The sequence below is a fragment of the Triticum aestivum genome, chromosome 2D (genome assembly GCF_018294505.1).
Source record: "Triticum aestivum cultivar Chinese Spring chromosome 2D, IWGSC CS RefSeq v2.1, whole genome shotgun sequence".
Taxonomy (NCBI): Eukaryota; Viridiplantae; Streptophyta; class Magnoliopsida; order Poales; family Poaceae; genus Triticum; species Triticum aestivum.
The window spans coordinates 94,882,099-94,906,018 of NC_057799.1; the positions used below are offsets into that span (position 1 = coordinate 94,882,099).

Sequence of the window (23,920 nt, forward strand, 5' to 3'; positions counted from 1 at the left end):
AACACTTACCGTGCAGCCATCTAATATGAAATTCTAATAATATGTGATGCCTGATTGTTTTTTAGTTGTATAAGCCATTCGTGCATGAATTCCTTTTCTTATGTACCAACTCCCTAATCATGTTTTGAGTTTTCAGTTCGCTATCTTAGGAGAACCTGGTGTGCTATATGGGGAAGCAAAGCAGCAGCCCACAACTCCGACTTGCGACTCCAGATGAAGGCACCACGATGCACCATGCTGCTCCCTTGGAAGGCTGGCTGAGCGACGCAGCGATGAAGGCAGTGAACGAGCTGCTGTCGTCAGGCGCCGCCGGCAACCTGAGCAGCCTCTGCTCCTGGGCCGACAAGGTCAGGTTCAGGTACTACTAGTCGGCGCCGCTCCACTTCATCGATGTCCCCGACAATGTCTGCAGCTACTACTACAACAATACATAGCAATTAACCAACACTCTGTTTTGTTGGACTGAAACTGACTGTAGCATAACGGTTTGTGCGTTGTCTCAGGGGACTGCAAGGACGAGGAGGGCGTCAAGGTCCGCTGCGTCGCTGGTGCCATCAACAACTACACCTCCCAGCTCCTCACCTAGGGATCATCATCGCCATCACCATCTTCTAAATTTCGGCCAACGTAATGTTCAGGTACATCGTACGAACTTCAGCACATCTCTTTTGGTTGACTGAATTAGTACTGAAGATGCCATGTTTTTTCTGCATGGAATACTGCAGATAACCTGACCGAAGTGCTCTTGTTCCTCTCAAACTTCATGGGCGACATCCACAAGGTAGTACTCCTGCCAAACCCCAAGTGCCTGAATTTTTGCAAGTGTTTCTGTTCCTGGTTGCAACTCAAGCTGACACTTCTTGTTTATGTAGCCACTGCATGTGGGGTCCTCCTTTGTAAAAGAAGGGAACACCATCAATGTCCACTAGTACAGAAGGAAATCTGTACTCCACCATTTAAGGCTAGTTCAGACTTAAGGCTGAACCCTTCTATGTGTAGTATGATTCCAAGGAAACATATGGCAATAATGCTGGAACTTTTCACATTGGCGTTGCTATGTTTGATCTGGTGGTGCCAAAACAAACTTATATGCTTATGCTGAGCTTACTTTTAATATCATTCTATTCTGTGTGATGAGCTTAGTTTTGTACTGTATCCACCTTCTTGTTTACTTTGTTGAATCCTGTCTTGTGTACTAATCATGAGCTACTAGCATTTGGCTTCTGTATGCTAATTAAACCTGATAAGTATGTATACTTCTTTGAGATACAAATTCCACATTGCATGTTTATCTGCTAATTAAACCTGATAAGTATGTATACTTCTTTGAGATACAAATTCCACATTGCATGTTTATGAGGTTCAATTTCTACAGATGTTGCCAAATGAATGTGTCAACATGTCTCTCCTTAGGGGTTGTTTTGAACCGCAAATGATCTACTGTATCAATTTTTTGCTGTTCAAAGATTGAAATCCTGGTTCATTTTCCAAGATCGAAATGTTGTTGACCCTGTTCTTCTATGCTTAAATGGTAAAAATGTCGCATTTTGCTTGTTCTAACCATTTTTCTTGATAACTTGCAGATGCTGGCCTTCATTCATGTTTTGTCGTGAGGTCCAGGATGAACAAGTTGGGAGAAGCATTGGAGCTAGTTATACTGTGATAGTTGTGTTACCTGATGTGAACATTTTTTATTGTAAAATTGATGTGAACCATATTTTTCTGTAATAATGTGTTACCAGGATGAACCATCCTTGCTGTGTTACCAGGATGAACAAGTTTGATTGTAATAATGTGCCAAGTTTGGCTCTTTCTGATTGTATTCGTGATGTGTACCATATTTTTCCTGATTAGTCGTGCTCTGTTTGAAGCATTTTGTTTTCTCTCTGTTCGGATTTAAATATTGTTATTTATTTACTGGAAATCTGATATCTGAAGAATATAATAGTGACAACTGCGACCCACTTGTTAGAACCTGACAACTGGGTCCCATCTCACTAGTGGGCTCATCTTTTGGAAAAAATAAAATAAAAAAGGCCATGGCCTAGAAAATAAAAAGGCCGAATTCTTGGGCCAGGCCCATGTAGCTAATAAAAGCACAGGAAAAAAATATAGAAAGGCCGAATTGTTGGGCTAGGCCCATGTAAAACACTGAATTGGACCGGGCTGATTCTTGTGCCACATCAGATTGCCACGTCGGATGCCTACGTGGCCTGGGGAGGCTGCTAGTGACCAAAATGCCACAGTAGACATATTTTGGTCATAAACGTCTACGACCATTCCAGAAGAAAGGTCGCTATAGTCAGTTAACGACGGCTTTTTGCAACAACTAGCAAGATGCCCATGCATTGCACGGAACATCAAGATGCATTTGTATGAGTAGTTTATCTTGTGAGGGAAAAGGATGAACGAGGGAAGGCCTTATTTGCAAATGTGGAGAGGGGTGTGGGTATCTTTTTGCAAAATTGCCATAGTTTCCTTCCCATCCGTTAGATATAGATCGGACGGCCTATATTGCAGGATGGCAGGCACACGATCATCACCGACAATGCTTTTTATAAGAGTAGGGATAAAAAATAGAGTTGGTGATGATGGTGGGCCTGCCATCCTACAATGTAGGTCGTCCGATTTATATCTGACGGATAGGAAGGAAATTATGGCAATTTACCCGCACTCTTCACCACATTTGCAGATAAGGCCTTCCCTTGTTCATCCTTTTCTCCCACAAGATCTTGATGTTTCGTGCAACGCACGAGCATCTTGCTAGTAAGAGTAGATATTAGACATACACCACTTCTCGAATCTTGAAACCAACAACATTCCTCCCTTATCTCATCAAAACCGCCAAAGGAATATATTTTGAGTGAAACATAACATAGTTTTAGTGATATACATATTTCAAAACTAGACTTTTTTTCTATCAAATCGGTGAACATGTATTAATCCACTTTGATCGTGTGGCAACGCATTGGCACATTGCTAGTAGTTATTATAATTTTCTGGACACCAGACAAACGGCGAAGTACATATACGAAGAGAAGAGGCGCACACACATAGTCGGCCTCTCGCTGTCTCGCACACATGAGTGTTACGTAAAGGCGACGTTAACAAATAAACCCTAAAACCCTATGGGCACGATCGCGGGTACCGGGTACGTGGTGGGGCACCTTTGTAGGAATAGTCAGCTCGCGTGATAATTTGATCCATAGGAGTTGATGATCGGGACCATAGGTGAACGACTTGGAGCGCGGTGGCTCGCCATTTTCCACAGATCGAGTAGCCACGTTTAAAATATCGTTTTTTTAGCGGGGTTAAGAGTTCCGATTTTCAATGGCGCGTTATAAGTAGTAACTAGTTTTTAGAATGATTGGTATGGAGCGAAAATGGAATTCATAGTACTACATACCTCCTTGGCATATGGTTGTATGGGTTTATGTTGCGAGATGTTGAACCTGGTAGTTCTAAGGCAAATACTATGGTTTATATTTAGATGCTGGTTTTCAGTAATGAAAATCGGAAGGGGAAACTCTTCTTTGATTAAAGAAAAACTACTACCTCCATTCTGGTTTACTAGTCCCCATCATACTTTGGGTCAAAGTTTGTCCACGAATTTTACTTGTAAAATGTGAATGGAAAACGAGATTTTGTCATACCCAAAATAAAAGGACTGGAGGGAGTGATTGCTCTGACACGGACGCGACCTCTCATAGCGCAGGCATTGAACCAGCGCGCTGACCAAGAGGGCCGCACTCACTGCAGGCCCGGCTGAGCACGCCTCCTCGCCGCGTGCAACCAGCTTAAGACTGCCCCGCCTGCATTCATTGAATCCGCGCGTGTGCCGGAAACACGTCCTTCCGCGAGCCGGCAGGCATTTTAGAACACAAAAAATGATTAAAATATAATTAATTTACGCATGGTCTTGACTTGTTGTGCTCGCACTGGTAGCAGGAACTATTAGAGGTTTTTCTTTATTTATAACTCTCCTCGCATTTTTTGGCATTGAAGTGAATCATGGTTGTGGACATTATGTATGAATGTGCAGATATCTGTGAACATGAGTTTGATGTGGAAGTTGAACTTGGAATGTCGGGCTTGCGCGTGAACTATACCATATCCAATGCTTAGTATGTTATTGTTTGGAAAGTAATTGATGTTATTACATGACCCGAAAAAAAAACATTTTGTGCCACATCAGTAGATGCACGGACATCACAACAGGCATGATGACTGGATAAACATTTGAACCTAGCTATTATGAAGGAAGTTTTGTATTGACAACAGTTTTAGATAGCAGGAGACGCCTAGCCTGCTCTGCCTCTGCTAGCTTATTTATGGCTTCTTCCATCTCTTCTTTGGCTTGGGTGAAGAGAGCATCTGATTGCTCTTTTTGCTTCTTCAGGAACTCAGCTACATTCTCAAGGGCTGCTGCACGCTTTCTTTCAGCCTTTACTAATGCCATGAGGACACGAACAGCTGACGACTCCACCTGGCTTGCGTGTAATCTAGCATCATCTGGGAATTTGCACCTTGTGTGTAATCCAACATCATTAGGGAACTGGCACCTTGTGTGTAATCCAGCCTGATTTTGGAAACATGATCTCGAGCTTGACCATACTTCCCTCCTCGCAGGAACTGCATCCTGACATGAAGTTACTTCTTTTTTAGATCAATACTCAGAGCAACCTAGATCCATTTAGTAGAAGCCAGATAAACAGAACTTGGAGAAGTGAATTCAAAGGAAAAAAATAAAAACAGACTACAAGGTGAGAACTCCCACTTCCCACATCAAGCTAAAAACGAAAGCATTAGGACGATTAAGACACTTCTTATTACACATCGGAGAACACCACGCTTAAGAGAAACAGAAACTACAACATATACACATCAAAGAACACGAGGCTCAACGAAAGTAATTGAAAGCGTGTTACTTACCAAAGCTTGTTTTATAGGTTTGGTGCAGCTCCTCTTTAACTTGCCACGCTCCTTGAAGATGTCCCGAATATCCCGTGTTTGGTCTTCATTGCTCCTCTGCATGTTCGCACTCGTGGTTTTAAAATATCCACATGGCAAGAAAAATTTACTACTAGTAATACTCGCGCATCTTGTGGGAAACATTAAATCACTCGTCTGCCATGTTAGAGCATCTCCAACAGAATCGCAACGCGCGGCGCTTTAAAAAGCGTTTACAATGCTGAGATCGAGAAGTAGAGACTAGAGAGTAGAGGATAGTTCTCAGCATAGATAGATAAAAAAAGATAATTCAACTACTCCTCGTCGTCCGACTCCTCCTCGGTGATGTCCTCCTCCGACGTCTGACTGTAGGCATGAAGATACCGATCGTCGTTGGATTCCCAGGGCGACACTGCTCCTAGCCTCATGTTGAATTGAGCGTCCACTTTTCACCTACGCTTGTCCTCGCGAGGCGGCTCGCTCCGCACTCCTCTTATCCCTGTCCGCCCTCCTTTGCGCATAGAACTCGTGCTCGTTGATGATGTCCTGCGGGAAGTGTTGGCGCCACATCGCCATGGATTCCTCGTCCATCTCGGCGATGCTAAGCCGCGGCAGAGGCGCGAGCTCCTGCGCCCGCTCCCGCGTTGGCACGTTGGGGAAGTTCAATGTTCTATGAGGCCATCGGAGGCGCCATGCCGCCGTGTCGTACGCGCGGGCGGCCTCGTTGGCGGTGTCGAAATTGCCGAGGCCGAGGCGCATCCCATGGAACCAGATCTCGACGGAGAAGCCGCCGGAGGGGCGCGCGCGGACGCCGCGGTATCCCCAAGTTTCCCGACGACGCGGCGGCATGGTGGCGCGGCGGCGGCGAGGCGAAAAAGAGCGGGGAGAGAGCGGTGGCGAGGCATAGAGCGGGGAGAGAGCGGTGGCAAGGCACAGAGCAGTGGGAGGGCGTTGGATTTTATAAAGCGCGCCGGATGCCGCCCGCCAAAACTAGCGCACGCCCGGCCGCTTTTTCCCGCGCGTGCGCGATCCTTTCCCGACGTCTCTGCTATCTCTACTCTCTTCTCTAATGTTATATTTATTTAATATGTAATATTTAATATTTATCTCTACTTCTCTACTGTCTACTTTTTTTCTTGCAATATAGGCCGTCCGATTTATATCTGAGAGATAGGAAGGAAACAAATGGGAATTTTGCAAAAAGATACCCATACCCCTCTCTAGATTTGCAAATAAGGCCTTCCCTCGTTCATCCTTTTCTCCCACAAGATAAACTACTCATACAAATGCATCTTGATGCGTGCAACGCATGGGCATCTTGCTAGTTCTAAAAACCTTTCCATCATTTGCCACACTACTGGTTGCAGATGAAAAACCTACCCAAGCACAGCGCGATACAGGAGCGACGCACAATTACAAGTTGATATTCTGTTGGACAATGGAGGCTATAACCAATTACTTTTACGGGAACAATAGGACCCAGGAAATTTGAAGGGTAGGTATGAACAAAATTGGAACTGCACATGTACTGCTATGTGATTAAATAGACACATTACCAATCGAGGAGGAGAACGATGGTCGCGGCGGCCTCTGTGAGTCATGGTCGGCAACGGGAGTCAGTTCATTGTCCACGACGGTGGTACTTCTGCGCTTGGCGTCGGCTTCCGGGAAGCAGATCCGAGACCACGGAAGACGATGCTGGGGAAGAGGCTCCGTGTACGACGACGACGACGGACCGGCTCCAGTGCAGCATACGAGGTCGTCGATGAGGCAGATGCGCTGCGGTGGACGAGTGCGCCGATGTAAATGGGGAGGAGCACGAAGGTTGTGGTGTCGTGGAGAAGTCTATTTTGCGGTGGGGATAGAAAATGGGGAGTATTCAGGTGTACTACCTTGTGTGCCCGGGTGGGGTTGGCTGGGTAGGGTGACCCTGAAGTTACGTAAACAACCCCCTACCCAGCGTCATCCATAGGCCTGTTCCGAAGGCTATGATGGTAACTTCCCACTGCTCGAATCAGGGTTGCAGGAGATTTTCCCGCCGACCTCAAAATTTTGTGACACTGGACTCCCCGTGTGGCGTGTTGAGTGATTCGGCTAAGCAACTAGCCAGTAGTTGTAGCAAACTCTGCATGTTAGGTTTGACCAAAGTCAAACTTCCTAAAGTTTGACCAAGTTTATAGAAAAATATAAACATTTACCATAACAAATATGTATGATGTGAAAGTACATTCAATAATGAATCTAATGGTATTTATTTGTTATTGTATATGTTAATAATTTTTTGTTATAAGCTTTCTGAGAGTTTACAAAACTTGACTTTGACCAATGCTAATACGCGGACTTAAATAAAAACAGAGGGAGTACACATTTGTTTTCTTAGTTTGTAGTGAACTAATCATTTGTTGAAATTGTGAAATAAATATATTAGGCTATTGACTACGAATGTAATGGTCTATACAATTCAATAGTTACAATCATTGTCGAATCCCAAGATGTATACAAGGTCTATAGTACTTCACAACATGCTCAAACTCACATAATCCCAGTCAAATGAGAATCTAAATGCATTTCATAGTTATTACTTTGTAGGATGCAACAAAAACAACCATAACTCTACATCAGCCATTATAGAAGCAACATTTTGACATATCCCAATGTGTGAATGAAACGTGCAGAGAGAGCTTTTGAAGATGGAGCAGATAGGGTGGGAAAGATTGTATATATGTGGACGAGAGAGTAGGAGACAAACCTAATGAGACAGAGAGAGAGAGATAGAGAGAGAAAGAGAGAGGAAGAAGATAGGTCTATGACAAAGATGGAGACATGTAATATACGTGAGACGCGTGTGCATCCAGATTCTGTATACGTGGAAGGAGAAGAGACAACATGTTTGATGAGAGAGCTGGAAAAACATGGACGAGAGGGGAAGGATCTTGTGGGTTGAGGGATAGACAATTTTGTGCGGGGGAGAGAGGGATTGGTAATTTTGTGCAAGAGAGAGAGGGGGGGGGAGGAGTCAGTCAGCCGTCGTCACATCACCCTGCTTCCAAATGACCCCGCATTCTCTAGCGTGGTGTGGTCGCCGTCTTCGATCTGCTCGATGCCCACTTTGAAGATTGAGGTGTTGTGCATGTTGGGGTGCAAAGAAGCACAAGCGAGAGTGGTCGCCGTATGACCTTGGATGGGGATGAATTGTGTGCTCGGGGGAGGGTGTGTGTGTGTTGTGTTGCGTGTGTGTGTGTCTCTGTGTGTGTGTGTGTGTGTGTGTGAGAGATATTGAGAGAAAACAAACCTAAGGAGAGAAATGGGTATTCACGAAGAGATTGTCCGGGCCTTGAGGTGGGCAGGGGCCAGGTGAGGGTGTCAAAATGTGCGCGTTGATGCATGTGTTGCATGCGATCGTGCGAGGGACGGACGAATCGAGAGAGATGGTTGTTGTGTTACGGATGCTCCTCTCTCCCTGTCTCTCTCTCTCTCTCACACACACACACACAAGTAAACTAGAAGACCGTTCTCTCATGTATACACAACGTATCGGCATCTGTCTATGTCTCACTCACGCATGATCATTTGCACATTCACACCTCTCTATGTCTGTATCACACGCACACCGTCTCCACATTGCCCTTCCGCCACAACACACATATGGACACACACGCGTTCTCTCTCAGTCACACACACAAAATTAGTATTAAAAAAACTAGGGCGCACCTAAAACGTCCAAATCCAAATAAACACGAACTGGAGCTAAATTCAAATATATGGAAATATTGCAGCGTCAAGAACTTTCCCAGGAAAAAAAGTTGAGTAATATTCGAGGATTGTTTTCACACACAAAAGGTTCGGTGGATGTCCTTCGAGCGCGACACGGTGACGCACCGTTCGATCGATCGCGCGGCCGCGGTTCACGCGCTTGCACAGGATTCCGTATCGTGGATGTGGTACTAACTAATAAAAGCGCTGCCTAAGTCTAATGTTTACGTGTACTAGTACGGTTTTCTTTTAAGTTTGACCAACCTTATATAAAACCAAAGTAAGCTCCCACACGCGCACTCATCAATATGCCGCCACCACCGTTGCACATGCTGGCGCCCGCCTGCTCCGGCCAACAATTTCTCGCCCATCACCGCCGTGTCGCCGCCATCCCCGTGCCATGAAGCTGAAGGCTCGCCCGCTCACGTCGTCTGCAGTCCCTCCTCGCGATGCCGCCACGCTGCCAAGCACGCGAGCAACTGGTGGAGCCGCGTCTATGCACGCAGCGTACAAAGAGGAGGACGAGCGCATGCTCCAGCATGCCGGCGAGGAGGACCTAGCGTGTCATTGTCGTCTCCGCCCGCGCGGAGGAGGCGCGCATGGTGGCTGTCGCAGCGGAAGCCGGTCGCGTGCGCGTCGAGCCCGCAAACTGGGTGCGGACGCGGAATCTACCTTCGAGACCTTGAATGCCACATGGATCCTGCAATCTGAAGGAGCAATTTGGGTCAGTCGACTCATGTGAGCCGTTTGATGCAACATGGATGGCTAGAAGGGCTTCTTCCACCTCTTCTGCCGTCTTCTTCCTTTGCTTCGTCGAACTTTTTTCACAAATCAACTGACCCAAATTATACTACCAGTACGAACGTATTAAGTACAGTAGGAACACGAAGATACGAGAAGTAGTACCAACTGCAAGAAGAACAGTATTAAGACATAGTACTAGTACTACTGTACGTACTAAAGAGTTCAAATAACGAGAAAGAACACAAACATAGTTCTGCTGGGGCCTCAGCACAACACACCCTTGAAAATAAACTAAGCAACTTGTCCGCTTGACACTGCAGTAGAACCAGCATGAGCGACGGCACTGCCACCTACTCGGAGTCCGAGTCCACCTCCTTGACTTCGTCCTCGTCCCTCTTCCTCTTCCTCTTCGTCAACGCTTCTTTGCTTGAACCGGACACTGGGCTCTGCTTCTTCATCCAACCCTTGTAGATATTTAAACAAAGGTAGGCATCCATTGCTGCGTATAGGATGTGATCTTCATCTAACGTCTTCGACTCCCATGCATGATGAAACTCGTGATGAGGTTTCTTTAGTTTAGCGTACGAAGGATCAATCATGGCTGCTGCCAGGGTCAGCATTGAAGGTTGAGAGGAGGACACCAGGCTTGCCTTCTGGAGATCGAAGGGCTGGCCTACAACGAGACCTATCCGACGCAGGACATCCCTGTCCTTCTTAAATCCTACAGTAACGAATTTCCCTCTTTTGTCCTTGAGGAAGTTCTTAAAATCCTGGCACTCAACGTCGGCATGGCATATGTGGTAGACCAAGCAAACGTTATGTACGCAAACCTGGATCACGGCGGGCTTCTTCCTCTCTTCGTCCTTTAGATCCTTCTCTCGTCCCAGGACTGTGGTGTACTCAACATCTAGCCCAGCGACCCACTCATCCGTTGAACTGTTGAACATGCGTAGGAAGGGAGCAAGCCATGCTTTCACCGTCGCGGATCCACGTGTGTAGATGACGATGAACTGATCACCGGTGATGGCTCTAACCTGGTACTCAATGGAGACCATGGAGATTTGGGAGGCCATGGATTTTGGAGGAGGGTTAGGACAAGTTGAACTGTTGTACCCCGCAAAAAAACTGGGAGCGAACTAATGTGAAAGGACGGGACGACTGGGAGCGAACTGTTGTAAGGTAGAAGACGGGGACGAGTAGGGCGTGCGAACGGCGTGGGGTTGCTGGCTTGCCCGGTGGATAAACGGCTGCAAGCCCCCAAAGAATTCTCGAGAACTATGCGGGACCCACTAGATGTCATGTCTACTAGACCCATATCGTAGGCCTGACGGTATAGCTTCTGCCTGTTCGCACGCCATGCCGGCGCGTGGATGTAACTTCACTTAATTCCGTCAACCGTCGTGCCTCCCACAACCTTCGCCTCCCTCGCGCGGTCGCGCCCTTTGAGACTTCGAATGGCTATAAATGAGCAATTTTTTTGCCTACTCCGCATGCATGATACTCCCTCTAGTCCTTTTTACTCCCGTCAACCGTTTACAAAGTTTTTGACCATATTTATACTTTTTTTGAACACCACCTTATATTAATTAACCAGCCACACCAGTACACTCGTTCAATACAATATTCACCACACAGGGCGGTACGTTATTTACAAGAATACCATCTAATCTATTGTCAAAGCTATACTTAGCGATTAAGTGTGCCACCTTATTGGTCGAACGGCTAATCTTTGACAATTGAAGATTGTTGATCAACTTCGAGATGCTCAACGCTTTCATCTTCAGGTCACGCATAGCAGACCTGTCATAGTCCCCCGATGCAAAAGGCGCTACCACAAAAGCGCAATCAGTCTCTAAAATTACAGGACTATGAAGAGAAATACCTATGTAGAGACCGGCAATGCAAGCCCTAAGCTCCGCTTCCTCCACGCTTTGACAGGCATCAATGAAATCCCACGACCAAATTTATACTAAAAATATCAATATCTACAACATTGTTTATAATGAGTATAAGAACTACGTTTTATAATGAGTGTAAAAATATTGATTTGACATTGTGAATGTTTATAGTACATTTTTCTATAAGTCTGGTGAAAGTAGAGGTACATTGACTTCAGACAAAACTTAAATGCACAATGCAGCCTAGTTCCTCCGTCCAGGTGCGTGCCATGTCCTATCTTGTCATCACAACAAGGTTAGCTATTAGAGTACCACTTCCTCCCTTCTAGTTTAATGGGCTGGATTCAAAAATTTCACCTACTCTTAGCAAGATAGTAGAGGCGGTGGAATAGTTTTTGAAGTCTGCAAAAATACTCAACTAATGTAGTCGTTCTTCACAAAAAAATGTGTTTACCAATGCATGCATGAACACTAGTTACTCTAACCCCCCTCTCTTCTTTAATTCTTTGCCACATCAGCATGTTTGCTATTCCAGTGTGCATGATACCAGCTAAGATACCACCATTATGGCCAGCCTTAATCATCGCATGCAATAATTTAGTGCACCTTGAAATATGAACATGTGTGGGGCGTGTATGTTTTTAATGACTTGAGACTATACCTAGCCCGCCATGCAAGATGACTTATTATTCACCGTTCCCCATACCTGCAGGAAGCCCGTTCGTCTCCAAATCTTTTCCTCTCCATGTGTGGAAACAATATGCCTGCCAAACTCTCCTTCTCCCTCCGGCGGTCCCACCACTCCACCCCGTGTGAAAAAATCTGCATGCATGACTCTCCTACCCCCACGCTCGTCCAATCCGTTGTGACCAGCAATATTTCCACCCCTTCCCTCCCCTGTAATTTACTCCAACAAATATGCCCACGTAGCTGTTACTTAACTGCAGGTGCATTGGGTCACTGACATATGGGCCCAACAGGGGTCTGGCCCACATGTCAGTGACGCAACTGGACCTGCAGTTAAGTCAGTGCAGCTCAGTCCATATCTTACGTAGGTGTGCCATAGCTTGCTATAAATACTGCGCCTCCCACGAGATCGCTATCTCCTCCCCCTCACGTTCATGTTCATCGCTATCCCCTCCCCCTCCCTCTCACGTCGACCACCATGCATCGCCCCTCCCAAGCCCTAGGAGCCCCTCGCTGCACCGCGCAGACGGTCACGCGTCGCTGTTCCATTCCTCGCCGCCACTAGTCGAGGAGGACGCGTCGGTGTTCCGCTCATCGCCGCTACGCGACACGTCGTCGTTCCGTTCCTCGCCGCCACTAGTCTAGGAGGACGCGTCGGCGTTCAGCTGCTCGCCGCGACGCGACGCGTCGCCGTTCCGTTCCTCGCCAGCACTAGTCGAGGAGGACGCCTCGGTGTTCCGCTCCTCGCCGCGACGCGTCGGCGTTCCCAATCTCGCCAGCACACGCGTCGGAGGATGCGTCAGCTCCCCGCTACGAGGAGAACGCCGCGCCGCCCGCCGAGCCCCCCAACCTTGAGAAGATTTGGAAAGAAATGGATGTCGCCTTGTGGGAGGCTTTGCCTCCAGCAGAGCGCACCAAAATAGAGGCGGAGAAGAAGGCTGAGAAAGAGAAGCGCACCGCGGAACAAGCTGCCTGGGAGGCCTATGTCGCGTCCGAGAGAGTCAGGCAATTGGCTCTTTGGCAGAAGGCTCGTGCGAGGGCCGTGAGGGTGGCGGAGGACGCCCGTGCCGACGCCCTGAATGTAGTCGGGCCCAAGCGCCTCTTCTATGCTTGGCGGTACGTGGACCGGGTGCACGCTTCCAGCGAGGAGGAGTACCTGTTGGCGCCGGATCACCACACCGGTGCGATCGCGCTTGCCCGCCGGCAAGCCGCCTATCAGCACCTCGCGAGGTGCGAGGCTGAGGAAGAGGCGTTGTGTCGGCGCGCTGGGAAACGGCCGCGCACCAGGGCACTCGTGGCGCGCCGCAAGCGCTCCTGCAAGCGCTGTGGCTTTTAGGAGGAGTATAATTTTGGTTTCGTAAGGCGATCTCATTAGTTTTGCGACGCAAATGATAAATCCCGAACATTAGGAATTTTTAGCGTCCTTAATTAAGTATGTAAAAGGGATAGTTTGGAAACCTTGTGTATTCATACGCATTTTGCAAGTATGTGCATATAGCACAAACTTTACTATATACTATCGCACTACACGTCTCTCTCGATATATGCTTGCAGACTGTGCTACTCCCTCCGTCGAGGTCAATAAGTCATCTTTGGTTGTGCACCGTGACCAAGAAGGAGGGAAGACTTATACATCTAGATGGAGGGAGTACTACTATTACTTCTGTACGTGCAAATGCACGTTTTAGCATTACGATGCGGTTTTTGTAAAAGTAGAAAAACAACACTAGTCAAGCTTGTGAAACGATTCAATGCAAAACAAATGCAAAAATGCTCGTTTGATTGTTTGCTTTTAGCTTCCTTCTCTGTGGTTATTTCTTTGTCGTACTTTGTACGGAGTATCTCACTGGTTGGAAAGGCATGCAAATTCCCAAACCGCTTCCTACACCCTGTATCGAATTTTTTGCCTAACAAGTTGTGCCGTGCAATTGGAATTCCAACTTGAGTACTACTACTAGTAGGAGTACCAGGGGACAATTCTTTTAGGCTTCTAGATTAGTAATCCCATAACTACTACCTCCGTCCTGGTTTATTGGTCCCCATTGTAATCTGTGTCAAATTTTGAACATAAATTTAACTAATGAAATGTTAGTGCATGTCACATGCACTACTCCATCCGTCTAGGTGAGTAACTCATCTTAGGCTGTGCACCGTGACCAAGGAGGAGGAGAAAACGAGAAACGTTAATGTTTATTTGCTAATTGATAGTATTGCATGCAATGAACTAACCACTGCATGTCGTGTTTGATATCTCAAGTCATTAAAAGCATGCACACTCTTTATCTCTTATTGGTTGATATGTCAAGAAACAAGAAACGAGGTAGAAGTTAATGCACCGCGCCTAAGTGTTTTGGGATTATTTGGTTTTCGTAAGATGACTTACACACCTAGATGGAGGGAGTAACATTTTATCAGTTAAATCTTGGGTCAAAATTTAGCACAAATTACAATGGTGAGGAATAAACCAGGACGGAGTAGTAGTTTAGAAGCCCAAATAAATGAGTGAGGCGCCTTATTGTTACTCTCCGCTGTGAGTAGTCTTATGGGAAAAGCTGGGGAAGCCGCCAAAAGAACTGGCCCTAGGAGTAGTAACTAGGGATCGAGTGTGCGAGATGAACCGGAGAAAGTAAATGCAGAGAGATGAAATGCAAAAAAGACGGAGGGATGTGATGGCAACCTTAGGCTGCAAACCAAACAGGCCCTAAGTCTCTATCTCTACTACTCTTCTTTGTTTTTTATAACAAATCGAATAGTGTTGCACCGTCCGCTGCACGCCCGGCTGAACACGCCTCCTCGCCTCCATCATCACCAACTGAGTCTTTTATAGGAGTAGGAGTAGAGAAAAAACCGAGTTGGTGATGATGGTGTGCCATGCAATGCACAGGCATCTTGCTATTTTTTTTGCATATAAGTCCAAACACCACGTAGACACAGTCTTTGAGCACGGTTCATAGTCGTTCCACGCTCGGGCATTGAAGTTTGTAACTATTTTAGATTAGAATATACTACTCCTCCGGTGCTAGTAGTAGAGCAGAGTCCTACTCTACTACTCTACTCAAGCAAGTTAGGGCATAGTACTGTAGGGAGTACCAGTACTGTGATCACTCAAGCAAGTTGTCTGGCATCGATATGACCCTACGCTGCTGGTATGTGTCTCGTAAGTCAAGCGGCGTGTTGTAGTCATCATCACCTGTCCATTTCCCACAGCACATATTCGCTTCTCCATTTTTGTCCGCACATAATCTCGTCCAATCTTCCATCCCCGCTAAGGCGCCTCCCCCCCTCGTTCGAAACCCAAGCACTAACAATGGCAGAACCGAGCAGCGTCCGCCGAAAGAGTGGCTAGAATTCGCTCCCCACAGAGGTAAACAAGCTCATTGTTTCGCGTGTGGACAATCTCAGTACCATGCCGCTCGCCGCGTGCTCGTCGGGGCTGTACCGTTTACTCAAAGCCCTCAGGCCGGAGCTTTTTAAGCCAGCTCCTTACTTGCTGGTGCCGCCTGATCTTCAGAAACAGCGTGTCATGCAGCATAACGATCGTAGGGTGGCGAGCATCAACCCCCTTGACTATGATCCGATCCCTGTCAGCCTCAACTACATTAACGGTATGTACTGGGTCAGCATGAACACGTCTTGGATGGTGCTCGTCGACGGTCGCGGCAGCTGGATGCTCGTGGAGGTCTACAACCGGCGATTGATCCCCCTTCCTTCGATTAACACTGCACTGCTTTGGCACCGTGGCCCAGAATACTCGGAATCTTACAGTAGCCAACATGATACCAAGTTTGATTTGCTCAAGGTTGTAATCTGCCAAGTGCCCACAAGATTTGCAAATTATAAAGACTTCAGGGTAATTGCATTCTTCAACCGCGGTCTCGCCTATCTGACAGGTCACTGCGGCAAGTGGATAAATCTGCACGTCCATCGCAAGATCATACATCCTCCATGGTTCTCTGATGCCATTGAACACAAGGGCTTCATTTACGCTGTCGACTCCTTCTATGGCTGGACGTATTGCTGTCCTACTCCAGTCATCGCTACAAACGGCTGTTACAGCAGTATGTTACTTTCCTATGATATCATGATGGCTTGCTTATATTACTGTCAACATTTACTGAACAAATATTCAAGTTCATAACATGCTGTTCTTAAGATTGACTAAATCAAGAGCCCTTTTTTATTTGACTCCAACTTGATATGATGTTGTAGGCCGCCTGGTGTCCCTACCCTTCCTAATCCCAGAACCTTTCAAAGAAAAGCGGCATTGCAGTTGCAGGTGGTTCCTGGCTCGATCAGACAACGGCGAAAGATTGATGATCGTTCGCACGTACCGGACGTGTTGTTTCGCGGAATACAATCACAGTCACTACAAGGTCTTTGAGCAGGATCCCAACTTCTCTGGGCCTTCAGGAATTTTTGACTGGAGGCTGGTAAGTAGCCTTGGTACACGCTCTCTGTTTGTCGGACTGAATTATACGATTAACCAGGAGATAACCGACGGCAAGGATCATGATGGCAGCGCGGTTTTGTTCATCAGGAAAAACTGTGTGTACACAGCGTACCATGCGTCTCTGCATGCACCATACCCTGATATGTGCCGCCACACTCTGCAGCCCAAAGTAGGAGAGAGGGTCGCAAGTATCAGACTTCGACCTGCTGGCTGGAGTTTCCCCCGTCAGGCACCCATCTGGTTCAAGCCGTCAGCCAATCTCCATAGCTTAATAAATAGTAATGTCTAACTGAGCTAGTTAGTTAGATGCGTACACTTGGTGTAGTAGGATCTTTATTTAGTTTGATGCATAGACTTGTTCTTTTTGGGTAGCCCTTTTGTAATGATGGCTGATGTTTGGTTTGGAAGAGAGAGCTGCGTCTTCACTCTTCTGGCCTTCTTACTGCTTCTGTTGTACCCCCAGCCCTGGTTGCTGCTGCTGTTGCTGTTTTCAATGTACAATCAGTAGTATATTTCGTCTGTTGGTTGAATAAATGTGTTGTTAGAATGACAAACACAATGTTTTGGAAGTCGGTGCATGGTTCGATCCTTTAGTGCCCCGTACCGTACGTAGCTCATACTATTTTTCGTACGGAACACATTTTCCACTTGTTGATAACATGCAGCCCACTGATGAAGTCCCAATAGAGAAGCCCATAATTAATTGGAAGGGAGGCTCTTACATGAATCCGGCCCAGGTACATGCTTATGGTTCCCTAAACATAAATAAGTAAATAAATAAATAAAGCTAAATGCTCATGCACCAGTTCTTTGGGAAAATAGGTAGCCCAGTATTTCTTTTTGAAGAATACCCAAGCTAGGCCTATTTGTTTTCTCCGAATTACTCGGCTGCAAATCTTTCAAGACGAGGAGGGATGCATTCCGGCCTAGCCAAAGAGTATGGTCAATGTCTATTAAAAGTAATATCAAAAGGGGTTGAAAATTCCAAAAAAATATATAGCAAATGGGATATTAGTTTCTTTTTTTGTTTTTGTTCTTCACTGATATCTTATACGTATTTCATTGGATTTAACATGACATAGTACTAATTTATTTTTAAATTTGTTTTAGTATGGCTATTAATTTTTGGATTAAGAATATTTCGTTCGCGAGCAAAAATTTGCGAATTTTCAAAATTTCCCACATATTTAGTTAATTTTTTTACCCTGGTACTGACCAGAAAATGGCCAGCAATTCTGAAAATGGAAAACGGGCTGCAATAAATTCCATATGAATTAGAAAATGAGTAAAAATTATAAAAATAATAGCAAATGGGCTGTACACGCCAAAGATTTCGAGGCTGACTTGTTTACGCAAGGCTTTGTCAGTGAACACACGATTCTAGCCGCAGTGACTGTTGGATGTCCATCCAACGGCCGACGTGCTTCTTCAATCTCCGATCTTCCTACTCCAGCCGCCTAAACTAGCGCCGGCGGGACTGCCTGCTCTCTCCTCTTGTGGCCCGCTATGATGCCGCGCAGGCTTCCCCGGCCCACCCTACTCCCTCCGCTGGCCGGGCCGCACGCAATCAACTGTCTCCTTATTATGCGAAAAAAATGATTCCTCCCACTAACATCTGGGGAGCACCTGTTGGGAGGCTGACCTGTGGGCCTACTAAGTTGACGCGTACGCAGGGCTTGTCAACTTAGTCAACAAACGATTCTAGCAGCAGTAACCGTTGGATTTGAATCGAACGGTCCTGCTGCTTCTTCAATCGTTGCTCTTCTTGCACCAGCCGCCCAAACCAGCGCCGGGGAGACCGCCTGCTCCTGCCTCCAGTGGCCGGCTATGCTGCCATTGAGGCCTCATCGCCCCCTACTACTCCCACCGCTAGCCAGGCCCTGCGGCGACGGCAGCCTCACACCGCAGCCGAACCAGTGAACCCTTGTACTCCTCTCCATGTGGGCATCCACTGCCGCGTCTTCCCCGGCTCCGCGTCGTCCCCATCCTAGGCCTCGTCGTCGTCCACCGCCTTGGTGCTCTCGGCGCGGCGTGGTCAATGTGGTCAACGACATTCCATCGGAAGAGTACTGTACGTGGAAAGGCTGACAACTGGGTCCATGGCCACAGCCCAGTTTTTTGTGATTTGCCAAGTAAGTCGCTTTGTCAGGCCTGTTGGGCTGCAAATCTTTCAAGACGAGGAGAGCTTTCATTCGGCTGGCCGAGAAAATGGCCCATCAGTAATGAGAAATGGGCTGTACATTTTTAAAACACATCAAACCTGCAATTAGTTTGAAATATCTTTTTTTCATTTCGAGATTTTAAATTACATTAATTTTTATGCGTGGAGAATTTGTTGGATTTATATTGATATACATTTATTTTGAAAATCAATTTGAATGTGAGTCGAAATTTCAGGATTAAAAACAGTTCGGACCGCACCGAAATATGCAAAATTTCGTATAATTTTTTAACCGTGGCCACAATATGGGCTGTACTGCTAACAAAAAGAATATAGGCTCCAAAAAACCTTATGAATTAGAAAATGGGCTGTAAATTATTAGAAATAAAGGCAGATGGGTTGTATGCTATTTTCCACAGATTTGAGGCTTTCCTTAAAAAAAGGTTGACGCACAAGCAGTGACTGTTGGATGTCCATCCCACGGCCGTCGTGCTTCTTCAATCTCTGATCTTCCTGCTCCAGCCGCTCAAACAAGCGCCGGTGGGACTGCCTGCTCCCTCCTCCCCGCAGCCGGCTGTGCTGCCGCGCAGGCCTCACCGCCCCACCGTACTCCCATCACTGGCCTAGCCATCCCTCTACTCACCCACACCTGCTATTATTCTCCGGCGACGACAGACGAACCAGTAAACCCTCGCACAGTCGTACTCTCGTCTGCGTGGGAAACAACTGCCGAGTCTTCCCTGCCTCCATGTCGTTCCCTTCCTAGGCCTCACCGTCGTCCACCGCCCTGGTGCTCTCGGCACGGCGTGGTCAACGTGGTCAATGACCGACATGCATCTGAAGTGGACTGTATGTGGAGAGGCCAACAGCTGGGTCCACGGCCGCACGCAAGGAAGTGCCTCCTTATTACGCGCAAAATAATGATTCCTCCACCTGACATCAGGGACCCACCGAAAGGGCCTCTGTATTTCGCGAAAAAAGTTACCGCCGCTGACAGCTCGGACCCACACTACTAGGGAAAAGCCTAGCAGCATTGCGGGTTTTAGGCCTCTCAGTAGCGCGGGGACCGGCGCTACTAATAAGGCGCTACAGCTAACGTATAACAGTAGTGCCTGTTGTCCCACGCTACTGCTATACATGAATAGCTGTAGCGATCTTTAGAAAAGGGCGCTGCTGATACTATCTGCAGCGCTGTTTACAAGGAAGCGCTACTGGTAAGGCGGCGCTACTGCTAAATTTCTCCCCCTTGCTACTACTAGTTTTATTAGTTTTTTTCCCTACATATTTGTTTGGTATTTGAATAGGCTTTATACAATAATCTTTAGCATATCATACACATATAAATGTAATCATAGCATATACATACAATTAGTCTCATCAAATCATGTCATCATCATAATCATCATCCAACACAAAGTGGTCTCTCGTCATCATCTCGAAAATAGCGATACAAGTCTCGATTACTTGCAAATACATCGTCATCCATCTAAACAATGATATACGCGAGAAGAGCTATCACTTTGAGTACGTGAGTTCGTATCCCTCTCTCGCATTAGCGTGAACCTAAACTAACTACTTCCTACCGCTCGGAAACCGGAAACGGGTACACCTGGGCCTGACACTCCGGCCACTCGTCGTATATATACTCCTGGCGTAGCACTTCTTCGCCATCTATGATCTATGCACCTGCATCGTCACATGAGTCGATGATATGCAATATATATAGTTGAGCAACAGAAAGAGACAGACTTGGCAAAAATAGAAACAACATATCATAAGCATAAATAACAAAGTTCATCGTACCCAAAATGCCCTAACTAGAGTGATTTTCCCTAGTCGAGGAGGAGGACGGTTTAATTACATCACAAATAAAGTTTCACCGTGCATAACTCAATGTTTTGTCATACAGAAAGTATGGACTAAACGGACACATTGTCATCGACAATCACTCCACCATGTCGTGCCATCCATCCATGTCAGGGAGATAGTCCTCGAGCTTAGTGAAAGGCTTCATGTCGAGACGCTGAGAGGCTATCCATGTCCGGACGTCTTCCCGCGACATTTGTCCTTCTCCGTAGAACATCCCTGTTTTTCCGACGACCTCCTTCATGATGATTTGGGCAAGTTCGCGCTGGATGTTATAGAACTCATCTCGAAGTCGATGATCCTCGATATCTCCTATGTCCTTTGCCCATTGCAGAATATGGGCATCGCCGGATCTAGGTGACATGCGAGGGTTCTGGTGATCCCTTCTGTACTCCAGCATGTGGTGTAGGACATAGAATCCATCATTAAGAGAATCGTTCGGTTGCTGGATGCAGCAGAAGTCGGTCTTATGGCTGAAGGCGACCCTGCCGCCCCTTCTCTTCTTGTCCCTGACCTCTCCACCCCTTGCTTGGTAGTAAAACATAGCACCGTCGAGAACATCCTTGATGTGGGTGTAATCCTTTTTGTGAATGTTCTTCGACGAGTCCAAGTAAAGAGCATGGGAGAATCGGGGCTAGAGGATGATAAGGACGGCGCGCGCGCTGCTGCGCAAAATAAGTACACCTCAAATTCATTTGCCTCCACCGTGCAAATGAATGATTGAAATTGAAGGAAGGATAGCAGCGCGGATGACTTACACGAGAATCACCTCCTTGTCCTTATTGGCGAGCATGAAACTGACGATGTAATCCCTCGCGTATTCACCGTGCTTTGCGCAGACTCCCAAGAAGCCCTCGTGCATGTAGTACGGGTCGGCGACACAGATATGAGGTATCTGCTCAACCCCGATGATGTAGTTCATGTGCAAGGCATAAAGGCGGACAAACGTAAAATCCAGCTTCGTCACGTGAAACATGTCGAATATGTAATCGAATCGGAGGAAGAACTTATCTGCGGGGAAGTAGTCGACGTACTACATTTGCCGCGGAACGTTAACCACGTAGAGTGGGTATCCTGGATCTTTTGAGGCGATGAGGCCTTTCTCTTCCCGCAGCACATCGTCATGAAGTCTCCTTAGATCGCCGAATCTGGCCCGTAGCGCTGTTGCAGGTAGGATTGGTTGACCGGGGATATGCCATTTATCCGCATCGGAGATATCTATACGGTCCTGAAGCCGAGGCTGCTGAGGCGGCTGGATCATAGAATCAGCTTTTTTGCCTTTCCTCGCTCTCTTCCTAGAGTTCTTTACTACCGGAAGGTCGTCCATTATACGTTGAGACGGCAATTCAGGCACCGACTCATGACGCTCAAACCCTGAGGAGGCGCCAGTATAGACATACTGTTCAGCGCCATCGTCATCCTCATCCTCATCCATGGCGACGTCATCAGCGACTAATGGAGCCTCCTCCTTACCCCGTCCGCTATCACCCAACCCGACACCCGACGCTAATTGGGTAGGTGGGGTGTTGATGTTCGTACCTTGCTGAGGCTGCCTGCTCGTGGATGTGCTCCCGGCCGCCTCCAGACGAAGCAGACTCTTTGGCCACAACAGGACCCACCCATTGCAATAATCACCAAGCCGCCGCGGGGTCTCGTCGTCATCCCCCACTAGTATTAGAGGAGGCAAATTCTCGTGGCCCGATTTGACACTGGCCACGGAAACCTTGAAGACGTTCAGGGGGATCGGCCGGCTGTGGAACAATGGTTCCTTCGGCTCCATTATCATCGCCTTCCCCACGTCCACCTTCTGGTCGCCGATGGTGTACAATATGGTGCACGGGATTTCGTCGGCCTGCAAAGAAAAGTCTGCGACATGAGACATCCGAAAGGCAACGGAAACGGGAGATTATACATTTATATTGAAGGGGGCCGGTGTGACAGATACCGTGAGGGCGTCGAGCTCAGCCAAAGACGAAGCACCGCCGAGCACGTCCGGTGCGGGAGTAGGTGCGGGAGCAGGTGCTGGTGCAACGCTAGTCGAGCTACTCCCCAAGAAGTCAGCAAGGGGAAAGTCCTCTGCATTTTTTTCTGGATTTTGTCTTGTCCAAGTGAAAATGGCTGGAACCAAGGAAGTAGACAAATCTGCAACCAGCTGTTTTGCGGCAGCTACCGCTGTTGCGACTGTCTGAGATGATTTCTTCTCAACCGCAATCTCAACCTTCTTGTCGATGTTATCTTCAGTTAACCTCCGTCTTTCCTTTCTCTCCTCCGTGGTCTCACGGTAGTACTTCTTCCACGTGGCACCGTCTCCGACACCGTGCACGCGTCCATACGACGGTCGGGTATCCACCGGTTGTCATTTCAATATGTTCAACGCCCGGTTGAATGGAGTGTCCCACTTCGGCCTCGCCAATGCCTCAGACGGCGAGTCGCTTTCGACCGCAATCGTGTGCTGCTCTCTCTGTAAAAGGCACAAGGATCGTTTACAAATATGACTAACGTGTGTAGTTGAATTGATCAGAAACTAAAATTACCAGCAGTCTCATGAACTCCGTAATGACCGGTTTTGTCTCGTAAACCTTCTTCACTGGGTTCCAACGGTCCCGGGCCCTGAGGACGTCACGCTCCTGCGGGACGGTGAACTCCGCCAAGGGGTCTGGGATGCCCAGACTCGCGGCTTCCGCGTCCTCCTTGGCCCATTTTGACCTCTTTCCGCCGTAACCACGGCTTCTGAGGTGGTGGCTCCCAATGTTCCTCTCTTGAAGCCCCTTCATGTACTTAGACTTTTTTTGGCAGCTTTGGCCTCGCAAGCCTACTTGAATATTTGAAACTGCTCTTCCGTGATTGTCGGATTACCCTTTACAATCTCAGAGTAGGGTTCCTTCTTATCGATGTTCTTTGCTTTCACTCGATTTTTCCAGGCGGCCAACGCGTCGCTAAACTTGGTCATGGCGTGTTTGTTTATCTTCTTCATTGCTGGGTCCTCATCTGGTTATTCATAATCCTTCTCATTCCGGCCCGGGAATAAGAATATCTGGTGAAACTTCTTTAGGAGGGTGCTCCTCATATTTTTTATCTTCTGTAGTTTCTCATCGTTGATGGTGGCGGTTGTCCCTACGATGCAGCCTATTTGATTGCCGTAGCACGAGCGCGCCTCCTCGGGCGCCTTTGGCTCAAAATTGCCGTCATCCACCTCCGGGACCACCGGTCTAGTAGTCCCGAGTTTGTTAGGAAGCCGTTGCCTCTTTGCTTTCGGTTCTACACCGGCTCCGCTCCCCGAGGCAGCACCGGTCTCGATGCCGGTCTGAGTCTCAGCACCGGTCTCAGTCTCAGCACCGGTCTGCGTGTCGGTCTTAGTCCCCAATGCCACCGGTGGGCCCAGCAACAACATTGGTTGATCGTCGGCAAGGC

General features: G+C 47.4%; 1 pseudogene; it reads left to right on the plus strand.

Moving 5' to 3' along the window:
- The first annotated feature begins 227 nt into the window (after positions 1-227).
- On the plus strand, positions 228-977 carry LOC123055687 (endonuclease 2-like; annotated as a pseudogene).
- The last annotated feature ends 22,943 nt before the right edge of the window (positions 978-23,920 follow it).